The 13,445-nt window shown below is 51.6% G+C and overlaps 1 protein-coding gene and 1 pseudogene across 1 annotated transcript in view; both read left to right on the top strand.

Annotated features, from left to right (window-relative positions):
• Window positions 1–13,445, top strand: part of LOC127031308 (ribonuclease-like) — an 84,607-nt gene that overhangs the window by 19,713 nt on the left and 51,449 nt on the right. The gene's annotated exons all lie outside the window — the stretch shown is intronic.
• Window positions 3,468–4,014, top strand: LOC127030901 (ribonuclease-like; annotated as a pseudogene).

The raw sequence follows: 13,445 nt of genomic DNA on the forward strand, positions 1-13,445 counted from the left end.
AGATAGTAAGTTCTATAGTTTTCTTTTCTTTGGTATTTGCATGAATATAAGTGCTGGAGTGCTTTGATTTGTATTCTTTTTGAATAAGGCTGTTTATTCAATATTCTTTTAAGCAATTGACCCTGTGTTGTATCATCTAATACAGAAAGAACATTTATATGTATTTTTCTTTCTTTTTATATAAAGCTTTCTTTTAAGACCTGTTGGAGTTTTCTTTACTTCAGGGAAATTGAGTCTGTACTCACCAGGGAATTGGTGGGAGGAAGAAGTCAAGGGGAGATCTGTGTGTTGGATTACTAGCTTGATTTCGCATTCCCTCTGGGGGAAGAGGAAAGTACTTTTTGTTTCCAGGACTGGGAACAGAGAGGGGGGGGTCACTCTGTGTAGTTTCACAGAGCTTGTGTCTATGTATCTCTCCAGGAGCACCTGGAGGGGGGAAGGGAAAAAGGATTATTTCCCTTTGTTGTGAGACTCAAGGGATTTGGGTCTTGGGGTCCCCAGGGAAGGTTTTACAGGGGGACCGGAGTGCCCCAAAACACTCTAATTTTTTGGGTGGTGGCAGCAGGTACCAGGTCCAAGTTGGTAACTAAGCTTGAAGGTTTTCATGCTAACCCCCATATTTTGGACGCTAAGGTCCAAATCTGGGACTAAGGTTATTACATGGTGGCAGTGGGTGGGATCTAGACAGAATCCAGAAGCCAGTAGGAATATTATATTTTTCTTTTCTCTGCTAAGGGCTTTTTAGCAGAGAGAAACAGTTGGTTTTAAAAGGGAACCAGAGAGAATTTTTTTTCTGCTCTCTCTGGCAGTTTGTGGCTTGCATGTTAAGGGTCTTTTGTCATGCAATAGCCCTCCCATTAGGAGGCAAGTACCAGCACTTATAGGCATGCAAATAAAGTGGTTTTTCTGGTTTCCCTTCATTGAACATTAGCTAGAGAGAGAAAAGGACAAAAAGCACTGTTGCTAGGCAGACTTCAGGAGGCAACAGAACCTGCAGTTCAGAAGATAAACACCGGAGGGCACCCCAACCCAAGAAAACGCGTCCATTTGATTATTTGGCTTTCCGTTATGCTTGTCACACAGCACTGTGCTGTGGACTCTGTATCATAGCCTGGAGATTTTTTTCAAATGCTTTGGCATTTCGTCTTCTGTAACAGAGCTCTGAGAGAACAGATTTGTCTTCCCATACAGATCAGATCCAGTATCTCCCGTACGATCCGCGCTGGAGCCTCTTTTTGGATTTGGGACTGCATCGCCACCCGGACTGATCAGAGCTCCACACTGGGCAAACAGGAAATGCAATTCAAAAGTTCGCAGGACTTTTCCTGTCTACCTGGCCAGTGCATCCGAGTTCAGATTGCTTTCCAGAGTGGTCACAGTGGTGCACTGTGGGATACCGCCCGGAGGCCAATACCATTGATTTGTGGCCACACTAACCCTAATCTGATATGGTAATACAGATTTCAGCGCTACTCCTCTCGTCAGGGAAGAGTACAGAAACCGCTTTAAAGAGCCCTTTATATCGATATAAAGGGCCTCGTTGTGTGGACGGGTGCAGCGTTAAATCAGTTTAATACTGCTAAAATTGTATAAATGCGTAGTGTAGACTAGGCATCAGTTGTGTCCCACCAGAGGCAGCATCGGTACAGCCGGGCCCTGGAAGCAGGGAAGCAGGGCCCTGGAAACTTTGTTTCCTTGTTGCTTCATGAAATAAAACAATTTCATGACATTGCAGAATGAGTCGGTGTGTTTGGGGGTCTGGAGGCATTTTAGGACTCTCATTGGGGCCTATTTGCCTTGCTGAGCCTGATGCTGAGCCGTGGGGTGCGAAGTCACAAGGAAAAGCTGCTTTCTATCCCTGGCTCTCAGAGGAGAGGGCCTAGAGCAGGGGGACTGGGAGCCAGGACTCCTGGGTTCCATTTCCATTCTGAGGATCACAGGGGCAGGTGCACCAGGCACTGGGGCTGTGGGGTTCTTAGTGTCTCAGGACCCTGTCCTGTGCCCACTTCCTCCCTAACTCCCTGCCCCACCCACCAACTCTGGGGCCCTCAGTGGGAGGAGCTACCCCACCCCAACCCTAGCTGCCTGGTAGGGCTCTGTATAAGGACTCATAGACTCTAGGACTGGAAGGGACCTCGAGAGATCATCGAGTCCAGTCCCCTGCCCTCATGGCAGGACCAAATACTGTCTAGACCATCCCTAATAGACATTTATCTAACCTACTCTTAAATATCTCCAGAGATGGAGATTCCACAACTTCCCTAGGCAATCTATTCCAGTGTTTAACTACCCTGACAGTCAGGAACTTTTTCCTAATGTCCAACCTAAATCTCCCTTGCTGCAGTTTAAGCCCATTGCTTCTTGTTCTATCATTGGAGGCTAAGGTGAACAAGTTTTCTCCCTCCTCCTGATGACACCCTTTTAGATACCTGAAAACTGCTATCATGTCCCCTCTCAGTCTTCTCTTTTCCAAACTAAACAAACCCAATTCCTTCAGCCTTCCTTCATAGGTCATGTTCTCAAGACCTTTAATCATTCTCGTTGCTCTTCTCTGGACCCTCTCCAGTTTCTCCACATCTTTCTTGAAATGCGGTGCCCAGAACTGGACACAATACTCCAGTTGAGGCCTAACCAGCGCAGAGTAAAGCGGAAGAATGACTTCTTGTGTCTTGTTTACAACACACCTGAAGGGGAAGGAGGCTCAGGGATGATCAGCTCAGCCACCAGCTGGATCCATCTCTGATGGGAGCCCCAGGGCTCGGGTGAGCTGAGAACAGACACAGCCAGTAGGGAAGTGCAGAGAGAGGGTGACTGCGGATTGACCTCAGGAGGGCTGGGAGTAGAATCCGGCCATGACCCCATTGCACTCAGAGGGTGACTCTGGATTGACCCTGGGGACTGAGATCAGAATCTTGGCAAGAGAGTGAATGAAACATAGAGGGACATCTGGAGTCAGAACGAGGGTGGAGTGCTGGGAGTCAGGGCAATGGACACATTACAGACAAAGCAGTAACACTGACAGTCCAGTTCCTGGCTGGCTGCTTTGCTCATCGTAGTTCTCCATGGGGCCTTTGAGACCTGGGTCTCATACCCTGTCTTTTAGCATGCAGAAATCAAAGCCTCCCCACCTCCCTCCCAGAGTCTGCAGGTCAAACCCTGGGGTGTGTCCGTGGGAGTTGGGCACTCCCGAGGGAGCTGAAAACCCCAACTGGAACTTCTCTCTGCTCAGTTTCCCCACCTGTAATGGGGGGGAGAAGAACCCTTTCCTTCCCTGCTTCCTTCGCAGCGTGAGCTCTGTCTGCATTTCACTCTGTGTCTGGGACACTCCAAGCAGAAGGGGGCCCTGATCTCGGTTGGAGTCCGGGTAATGCCCAGCACAATGGGGCCCTGATCTTGGTGGGGTCTGTGCAGCACCTGGCACAACAGGGCCCTGATCTTGATCAGGGTAATAAGGCTTTATTGGTAGAATGGGCTGGCAGTGGGAGGGGTTTGGTCCCAGGAGGAGGAAGATCCCCGGACCATGCTGTCTCCCCCGACTCCCCTCTCCAGGTCGACCCAGAAACAGACATGGCCATGGCTCTGAGGGACCCTGCCCTTTGCTCTTCCTGACCCTCATCCCGCTGGCTGCCGGCCTGGCCCAGATCATCAGACCACCCAACAGCTCCCAAAACTTTGTGAGCGAACATGTTGATTTCCCCAAGACCAGACCCCACAGTGGCCAGACCTACTGCAACTACATGATGTGGTGCCTGAGCCAGAAGATCCATATGTGCAAACTCACCCACACCTTCATCCACGCCCCCACCAGCCGGCTCTGGGCCATCTGCACCAGCAGAGGAGGGAGATACAACCAATATAACGAATGCGACAGTTTCGCAGCCTACCCCCTCACCACCTGCCGGGTGCACAGCCCCCCACCCACCGAGCTGTGTCTGCAGGGGAATACTCCAGACCCGCAGGATCCGCATGGCCTGTTACCAGGGTCGGCCTGTTCGCTTCATCAGAGTCCTGTAGAGCCCAGGTGCTGGCCATGGGCTGGGAGCAGCTGGGCCCTTGCTCCACCCTTTCGCTCCTGGGCAACCCTCTGTTGCTGGGGTTCTCCTGTCCTGCCGTGTCCCTGCCCCTCCCGGGCAGCCCCTGCCATGAGTCTCCACAGGGACATTCAGTGTCTCCTCTTATCCCAAAGGCCAGGGGCTTTGGACCTGTGGGGGAATTTTCCATGCTGGGTGCCCAGTTCCCATCCACAGGAGTGAAAATCTGGGTGCCCAGTCCCCCTGGCTGGCACATAGACCCTCAGCCTGAGCCCAGTGCCCACCTGGCTGGGTGTCTGTAGTGAGGCAGACTGGCTCCCAGCCGTGCCTGAGAGGGCCAAGCCAGAACAGACGCTGAAGTGGGCGGAGCCACCACTGCCTGTTCCCGCCCCCCGGAAGTCAAAAGGCAGGACAGGAAGTATAAAGGCCTGGTCCCAGCGCTCAGTTGGCTGCTGGCCGCCGGAGAGGACAGATGCTGGTGCCCTAGCTCCTGCTGAGTCGAGCCTGCCCCATGCTTACTATCCTGAGGAGCACTGGCCGAGCCTGCCCCATGCTCACTACCCGGAGAAGGACTGGCCGAGCCTGCCCCCTGCTCACTACCCTGAGGAGGACTGGCCGAGCCTGCCCCGTGCTCACTACCCTGAGGAGCACTGGCCGAGCCTGCCCCGTGCTCACTACCCAGAGGAGGACTGGCTGAGCCTGCCCCATGCTCACTACCCTGAGGAGGACCGGCTGGGCCTTCCCCTCGCCTGGTACCCTGAGGTACCTTGCTCCTAGTGGTACGGGAAGTCCCTCAGTCGTTGATCAAGTTCTCGCCATTTGAACTGCTGTACGGCCGCTGGCCCTGGGGCCTATTGGACCTGATGAGAGAAGCCTTCGAGCAAACCCCATCACCCACCCAGGGCCTCTTAAAATATGTGCTCCAGCTCCAGGAGTGTCTTAAACAGGCTGGGGCCCTGGCGCGAGAGAACTTGAGAGCCGCCCAAGAAACGCAGGCCCAGACCTACAACTGAGTCACACAGACTCGCGACTTTCAACCCAGAGATCAGGTCTTACTCCTTCTTCCCTCCAGCGAATCTAAAATCCTGGCTCGGTGGCAAGGGCCTTATGAGGTGGTTCGAAAGGTCGGCCCAGTTACATATGAGATCAATCAGCCTGACCGGCAAAAGAAGGTACAGCGGTACCACGTCAACCTTCTCAAACCCTAGCGGGAACGAGAGGGGCTTTTGATCAACCTCTACCCACCGGAACCCGAGCTCGGACCCCAGATAAACCCTACCGAGGACCCTGGGGGACCCCAGCTTGGGGAGACGCTGACGGAGGAACAACTCAAACAGACCCAGTGTCTCCTTCAAACATTCTCCCACATGTTTACGGCGCAACCAGGATACACCTCCCTGCTACATCATAGGATTCAGACTGAGCCTGGGGTGGTGATTCGGGCCGTGACCAGGCCCTTGCCGTACCACAGGAGACAGGTCATGGACGAGGAGGTACGGGCTATGCTAGACTTGGGGTTGGTTGAACCCTCGCAGAGCAAGTGGCATAGCCCAGTAGTCTTGGTACCGAAGCTCGATGGCTCACAACGGTTTTGCATCGACTTCAGACGCGTTAATGCCGTCTCCAAGTTGGACGCGTATCCCATGCCCCGAATAGATGAGCTGTTGGTCCGATTAGGGGAGGCCAGGTATATTACCACCCTGGACCTAAGCAAGGGGTACTGGCAGATCCCCCTCGAACCAGCCTCCAGGGAGAAGACTGCGTTTGCCACTCCTATGGGCCTATACCAGTTTACCCGGATGCCTTTTGGCCTCCACGGGGCCCCCACCACTTTTCAGCGCCTAATGGACCGCCTCCTCCAACCCCACCGGGATTATGCTGCGGCCTATCTGGATAGGTGTCAGTGTGTTGCGGCCAGGATCCCCACTGACACAGCAGCAGACTGCCTGCTGCTGTTAGGGCCCCGGGCTGGGACGCAGTGGAGTGGGAGGGCCTGCGTCCCCCCCGCCACCCTTCCAGGGGTGGCAGACTCCCCCTCTCGCTGGCCTGAGGAGGCCTTTTTTCTAGACTTTGAACTGCTTGCTGCCTCGCCCTGCCCAAGGGCCTGGGCTTATACACTGTTTGTTTGCTCAGCCCCGGCCTGAGGGCCTGAGCTCCTGACTGTTTCCTGCTTCACCAGGCTAAGGCGACAACTCACCCAACTCGTGGAGCGAGGCGAACTGGCTCCCAGCCGCGCCTGAGAGGGTCGAGCCCCACACCGGACCATTACAGTGTCCATAACACTGTACAGCCGCTCCCTCCCACCTCTCACCTTTGGGTATTCGGGGCAGGTTGTGAGGAGAAGATTGTCTCAGGTGGGGCCCTGGAAGCTGTCACTGAGTTTTGTTTCCTTGCTGCTGCTTGTAATAAAACGTTTTCCTGCCAATGCAGAACCAGTTTGTGTGATTGGGGGGCTGAGGATGCTTTACAGTTCTCAGTGGGGCCTATTGGCCCTGCTGAGGCTGACACTGAGCTGTGGGGTGTGAAATCACAAGCAAAAGCTCCAGGAAGAAACAAAACCCACAGGGGAAGGGGTGTCGTGTGTAGGGAACGGACAATGGGGTAGGGGTGTAATGGGGGGTATTGAGAAACACCCTGATCCTTCCCCGAGGAGACAAAGCTCAGCTTGGCCTGTCTTGGGAAGGAGGCTCCCTGCCAGCCTGGTTGGACAGCGCTGCAAAGGCTGCAGGTGGGAAACTTCTCTAGCCAGGAACGTGTCTCTGGGCTCTCCCAAGTGGGCTGTGGACTTAGTTCCCATGGAGCCATTTGCTTCCAGTACTTTTCCTTGCAACTTCTCCAAGCACTGATAAATAACCTTCCCCTGGATTTCAGTGTAGCCCACGCCAGCGCTGTGCGTCCGGGGGTGGGGGTGGGGGTGACCGAAGAGGGACCTGGGGAGCTGGGGCCCTGTCCCTTTGCCAGCAGTGGGTCTGTGAATGCCGTGTGTGCCATGGAGCCGGGGCTGGGCACTGCAGAGGGACGCTTGGGGGTTGGCGTGTGCCTGGTGCTGCAGAAAAACAGTCATGCCAGGTCAGCCCAACAGCACAGGTCTCTGACAGCGGTCGGTACCAGATAGTTCAGGGGTAACGAACAGTCGGGAGTTGCAGGGGATCCTGAAGTAGAGGGCGGCAGGGAGCACCCACAAAGCTTGGAGCAGGGGTGGTGAGATGTGAGGACACATTGCTCTGCACCTGGGCCCTTTCCATCGGAACATTTCCCATTGCATCCCCCAGCTCATAAATCCCTTGGGTAGAAAATTTTCCTGCCTACAGTCAGACAGCCCCATCCTTGTCCCTTCATCCACTTCCCCAGCCTCAGCCCACAGGCCCCGGGGCTGTGAAAGTTTCTCCTGTGTGTGCAGGTTCTCTTCCCTCCCTCCGCCAGTCCTGGGGAGAGCAGCCTGCCCCAGATCACAGGGAGGGATCCCAATCACCAACCGACACCCAGCAAGCCAGTGTGGAATGGGCCCTCATGCCTCACTCCCTGCCCAGGATAGGGCTGGTCCAGGCTGACGGGGTCATGGGCAACTCCACCAGGGCCATATCTGGGCCTGCCCCAGGCCCTCTGAGCACCAGGGAACACTGCAGGGGGAATGGGGCAGGAACCAGGGCAGAAGGGTGCTGGCAGGACCCCCATAGCGGGTGCCAGTGGAGAGGGGTGGCTGGGAACTGGCCCTGGAGCCAGCCCCTCTCCAGTCATCTGTGGGGTCCGGGCTGGTCAGGGGGGAAAAAAAGAGAAGAAACAGAGCGTCAGACTAGACAGAGTATCCAGGCATCCTGACCTGTCCCTGATCCCCGTGGGCCTAGCCAGACCGGCCTGCCCCAGATCCCCCTGGGCCCAGCCAGCCTGGCCTGACCCACAAGCCCCTACCTCAGCCCTGCCAGCCCTGGGCCTGGCCAACTCTTAACTGCCCTGGCACCCGAGTGTGGAATATGAGTTCATCAGAGGAGAGGTGCTGGTTCCCATTTTATTTATGTGGCCCCATCACCTTAGTATCTGAGCACCTCATAAAGTCTGACATTTCTTCTCACGGCCTCTCTGTGTGATAGAGCAGTGCTGTTATCCCCATCGTATGCATGGGGCACTGAGGCAAAGAGAGATTAAGGCCAGATTTTTGAAGGTATTAAGGTACCTACTGGGATTTTCAAAAGTGCCCAGAAGGTTAGACGCTTTGTAATCCCCACTGGTTGAATCTTTGGATGCCTACAAACCTTTGAAGCTCTGTCCCTAAGGCATAGGCCTGAGGTCATACAGGAAGTCCATGGGCGGGTAGAACCCAGGTCTATCAGGGCTTGCTCCTTACCCACTGTACTAGCCTAGCTCTCTGCTGCATGATGTAGAAAAAGAGACTCTGATAGCTGGGAGCAAAACCAAACTGGCCAGTTCTCTGAGACTCCAGCGATTAGTCCCAGGAGGTTGGGGTGGGTGTCATGGCTGAAGAGCAAAAAGCACCACAGAGATCAGGAAGGATGGGGAATAAGCATTAGGTGAACAGAGAACACTTAACTCTCAAGTAGTGGCAGGTCCTGCCCCAGGCTGGGTTGTAGAGCAACACTTGCTGTGAAATTTTATCTTTTAACTGAAAACCACTTTGTTTTGTCATTTTTTGTTCTGAGGGTATGGCTACACTTGCACTGCAGAGTGCTGCCGCGGCAGCGCTTTGAAGTTTCGAGTGTGGTCGCAGCGCTGGCATTGGGAGAGAGCTCTCCCAGCGCTGCATGTACTCCACATCCTCTACTGGTGTAGCTTGCAGCGCTGGGAGCCGCGCTCCCAGCTCTGCGGTACTGTTTACACTGAGGCTTTACAGCGCTGTATCTTGTAGCGCTCAGGGGTGGTTTTTTTTTCATACCCCTGAGCTAGAAAGTTGCAGCGTTGTAAAGCGCCAGTGTAGCCATGGCCTGAGTCTGAAAAAGAGAAGACATGAGAAAGTGTTGTATGAGTATCAGAGGTGTTTATGCCTCAAATTTTTGGGTTTCAGCTGGATCCAGGCCAATTCCAGAGCAAAGACCAGAAACTGCATCCACAGAGTCCATAAAGTCAACAACTATTGTCATGGTTTGTATTATTCATGATATTGTATAATTGTGTCCCTAGCCTCTGTTTGCCAAAAGCTGGGAATGGATGACAGGAGATGGATCACTTGATGATTCCCTGTTCTGTTCACTCCCTCTGGGGCACCTGGCATTGGTCACTGTCAGAGAGAAGACACTGGGCTAGATGGACCATTGGTCTGACCCAGTATGGCTGTTCTTATGTGCTTATTCACCGACACCATCTGTGTGCTCAGCATTGTTCAGAATATGCCAGAAAATGCAGTCCCTGAGTCAATGTGTATAAAATGTGTAGCCCTGGATAAGATGGCTCAGCTATTTAACTCTGAAGTGTGTCATTACTGAGCACCTGTTAATATCTATGAGTGGAGGCACTGACAGCAATAGATGTTTTACCTGGTTAAAGACTGCAAGATTTGACCCTCCAACTTTTTTTTCAAGAGGAAGAGCTGCCCAGAGCTCCTGTGCCTGTTCATTTCCCTTCCCTGCCTTCAGTAGCCCTGATATACCTGAGAAGAGTCCATTTTTTCTCAACTTTAAAACGTGGACTTTTCTTCATGCTTGGTTTTAAATATTCTCCTGTGAGAGCTGCAACTCAGTCACCGGAGTATTTTTCTTAAGAGCTGTCGTGGAAAGTGACCACCACTGTGTTGAGTTGATCAGACAGCCTGAGTCTCCTTTATTGATTAATTAGAGATACATGTGTACACACGGAGAGACGCCAAATCCTCTAGCAAGGGGTAAGTCGCTTTACCTTACAGCAGTGATACCTGGGTTTATAAAGCCGAAAACCACAAATTATTATATGAACTTATACATCCGATGATACCTTATTTGGTTAATACAATAACATTTTTTAACCATTTGCTAAAAACAATTGCTATTAATATACTGGTTATGAGCTAATTTGCAAGCCTGCTTCTTTGTTACTTCCCCATTTTACAGGTTTTGCGATTGTCACGACATTGACACCTGGTTTTCCACCTACTTGTGGTTACGCTATTGCACGTAGCTTAGGCCTTTTTGAGGAACTTGGGTTTAAAAATACCTATTGGTGTACCTTTGGTTAAATGATTATGAGTTATATTTTACGCCCACACAAGCAACTTAATAAACCATAATAAACTAAAAGCTGTTATAACTTAACAGATTTTTTGGTTTCCCTTTATTCAATTTTAGTTCCTTTTTTTGGGGCCCTGACCACATTTTTTTGCCTTAGCGTGCCCTTTGTACAGAAAAACAAGTTTAGCAGGAGTTAAAACTTTTGCTTTTAGCTAAGGGCCTACTTTTACTTTATTTTTAGAAAAAAGCCTGTGGCCTTGGGTAAGGTGGGGTCGGGGGGGGGGGGTTCCCTATCAGAGCCTTCTGGAAAGCAACTAGTCTTTAAACACAAGTGAAAGCAGTGTTGCCAACTCTCATGGTTTTTTCACGAGTCTCTTGATAATTATTGTTTTCCTTAAAGCCCCATTCCTGGAGTCCAGTAGATATATGATGATTTCACCCTTCACTCTTAACAAAAAATGAAGTTCCTAGCCCTCGTGGCTGTAGAGAAAGCTTCAAAATGGGACCCCAGTACACTCTAAAGGCTCAAAAAGCAGAAGGCAAATCCAAAGAGCCCCAAAGCTATTATATTTACATAATCGCATGATTTTTGGTGGTTTTTGAACATTTGCAGTTGGCAATACTGAGAAAGTGACTAGCAAGTGTCAGTTTCACTCCTATATCAAGTCAGTTTCTAGCCTATTATTTGTAGTGGGGTAACACCCCTACAGCCCCAGGTAGGTACAGTATAAACTCATGGGGCCTGGCCCTGGTAGGATGGTTCTAGAAGTTACATGATCTGTTCCAAGCTTGGTGAACTGCAAAAAGAAAGTAGCCTAAATGATAGAAAGTAATTGTAGATTTTCCTACAATTGTTTCAATTGTTGTTTTCAAGAGTAAGAATATACTTTCCATTTTTAAACCTAACCAGTGTCCCTTAAGTAATATGACGCAAGATGTCAGAACATGTTAGTGTTAGAGCTGAGTATTGGAGATTCTTTATATATATATATATCTCTAGTCAGTTAATTTCCAAGTTACTGTCTGCAAAATAACTAGAGTTTTCAGGTGCCTAAGTAGCCCCTGGAATCACGGTTAAAGTCAGGGGCGGCTCTATGTTTTTTGCTGCCCCAAGCACGGCAATGCAATGAGGCGGGCTGCGGTGACATGCCTGCAGGCAGTCCACTGGTCATGCGGATTTGGTGGTGGTTCTGGGGGTGATCTGCTGGTCCAGTGCCTTCGGTGTACCTGCTGCTGAATTGCCACCGAAGCCGCGGGACCGGCGGACCTCCCACAGGAATGCAGCCAAACGCTGCCTAACTCCTGCCCTCACACCAACTGGCATGACCCCTTCTGCCCGCCCGTGGCTTGCCGCCCCAGTCATGGGCTTGCTGCAATGGTGCCTGGAGCCACCCCTGGTTAAAGTTGTACTCCCCTCCCTCCGCAACCAAAATCTTCAATGGTGCCCCTGCTCTCTGCCCAGCCCCACTGGCTCCCCAGATGTCAGTTGGTGGTTGGGATGTGACTCGCAGGCGTCGGATATGATCCCCTCTTGCTCTTTGTGGTCTGGGGCAGCCTGTCACTGTGACAGTTGGAAAGATGCTCTACACACAGGGGAAGCTTTCACAACCCCTGGGCCCATGGGTTGAGGCTGAGGAAATGGGTGAAGGGACGGGGCTGAGGGTGTCTGACTTTAGGAGGGAAAATTTTCCACCCAAGGAGCTTAAGAGCTGGGGCAGGTGATGGGAAATGTCACAGCAGAAAGTGCCCGGGTTTAGAGCAATGTGTTCTGGCAAGAAGAGGACATCTGCCAGTGACGCCTCACATCTCCCCGTTCCCTTCTCAAGCACCGCGTGTGCCCCCCACCGCCCTCTACTTCAGGCTTTCTTGCAGCTCTCCCAATCTCTTCCCTTCCAGGGTCTCCATGTGCCCCCAGTGCCCTCTCTCCATACCAGGCTCCTCCATTGCCCCCTCATGACAGGTGCTGTGTAGAACTGATAAATGAAATAGTTTTTAATTGTTCACTTTATCAATGGAAGTTCTGTTCACCATTTATTACACTTGCCTACATTGTAACTTCTGTTCACTGTTTGCCATATTGTAATTCAAACCCCATTTTAAAACACTCACTCTATTTTGTAAAAGCTTCCTCCAACCTTCATTTTTGCAAACCCTGCTGTAATCTTATTAGTTTAGTTTAGATGTGTGAATGAGGCATGTATGAATGATGGAATCAACCTCAAGCCCCAGCCTGTCCTGATGAAATAGAGTTCAAACCCATCCGGCTGAAGATGCAGACAAGAGCCCTAACAAAGTAAGAAGTGTCCACCCTAAAAAGAAAAAGTACAATAGAAGGAAGATCAAAGCCAGGTCCGAGGCTGAAAGTCATGCCTGAAATTGATGGGTGATCAATCAGCAAACCTAGAGGCAGCCTGACACAGCAAGACCTATGGATTCTGGATTCAAGCTAAAGCCTACAAAAAGGATGGGTGAGATGGGAGACTTTGGAGGGTAACATTCTGCTGCCAACATGGAAGGGCATCGGCACTTTCCCAACAGAGACCCAGCCCCTCCTTGTGCCCGGCTTTCCTGGCCAGTTACCACCACAAGCTATAAACCCAAGCTGCAAAATCAAGCCATGAATTCAAGTTATGTTCAAGACTGCTAACTATGCAGCAGCTGCAGAACATCTGATGGATGTGTGTGTGTGTGTGTATATATAGGTTTTAGGTATAATGTGTGTGTATAAGGATTAAAATATTAGTTATTGGTCATAAATCAAATTATTATCATAATAAATGTGGCATCTTTGTCTTGCCCCCTGAAAAGATCCTGTGTAGTATTTTCTGTATAATAGCTGCATGCACCTCTGTTCCCACTTTCCCCCAGTCCAGGGAATGACGCCTCCTCGGGGTGCTCAGGATCATGAGCCATCCCCTGCCCTTAGTGGAAGGGTCTGTGCCATCTGGCACAGCTTCCCAACTCTGTCGGCCATGGGTGATACAACCCCTCCCCTCTCAGCCACATGGATGCAATTGTCCCTCTGCTGCTGGGCAGAAGACTGAAGTGGAACCTTACAGTCAGGGGATGGATCACCTGATAATTGCCCTGGTCTGTTCATTCTCCCCGAACCATCTGGCACTGGCCACTGTCAGCGACAGGCCACAGCCCGTTGGTCTGACCCAGCATGGCCATTCTGCTGGAGCAACAGGTACACACCAACCCCCGAGCGTCCCCCTGAGGTGTCCGGCCCCAGCTCCACGGCACACATGGATGCACCGCA

This window comes from Gopherus flavomarginatus, chromosome 11 (assembly GCF_025201925.1).
Source record: "Gopherus flavomarginatus isolate rGopFla2 chromosome 11, rGopFla2.mat.asm, whole genome shotgun sequence".
NCBI lineage: Eukaryota > Metazoa > Chordata > Testudines > Testudinidae > Gopherus > Gopherus flavomarginatus.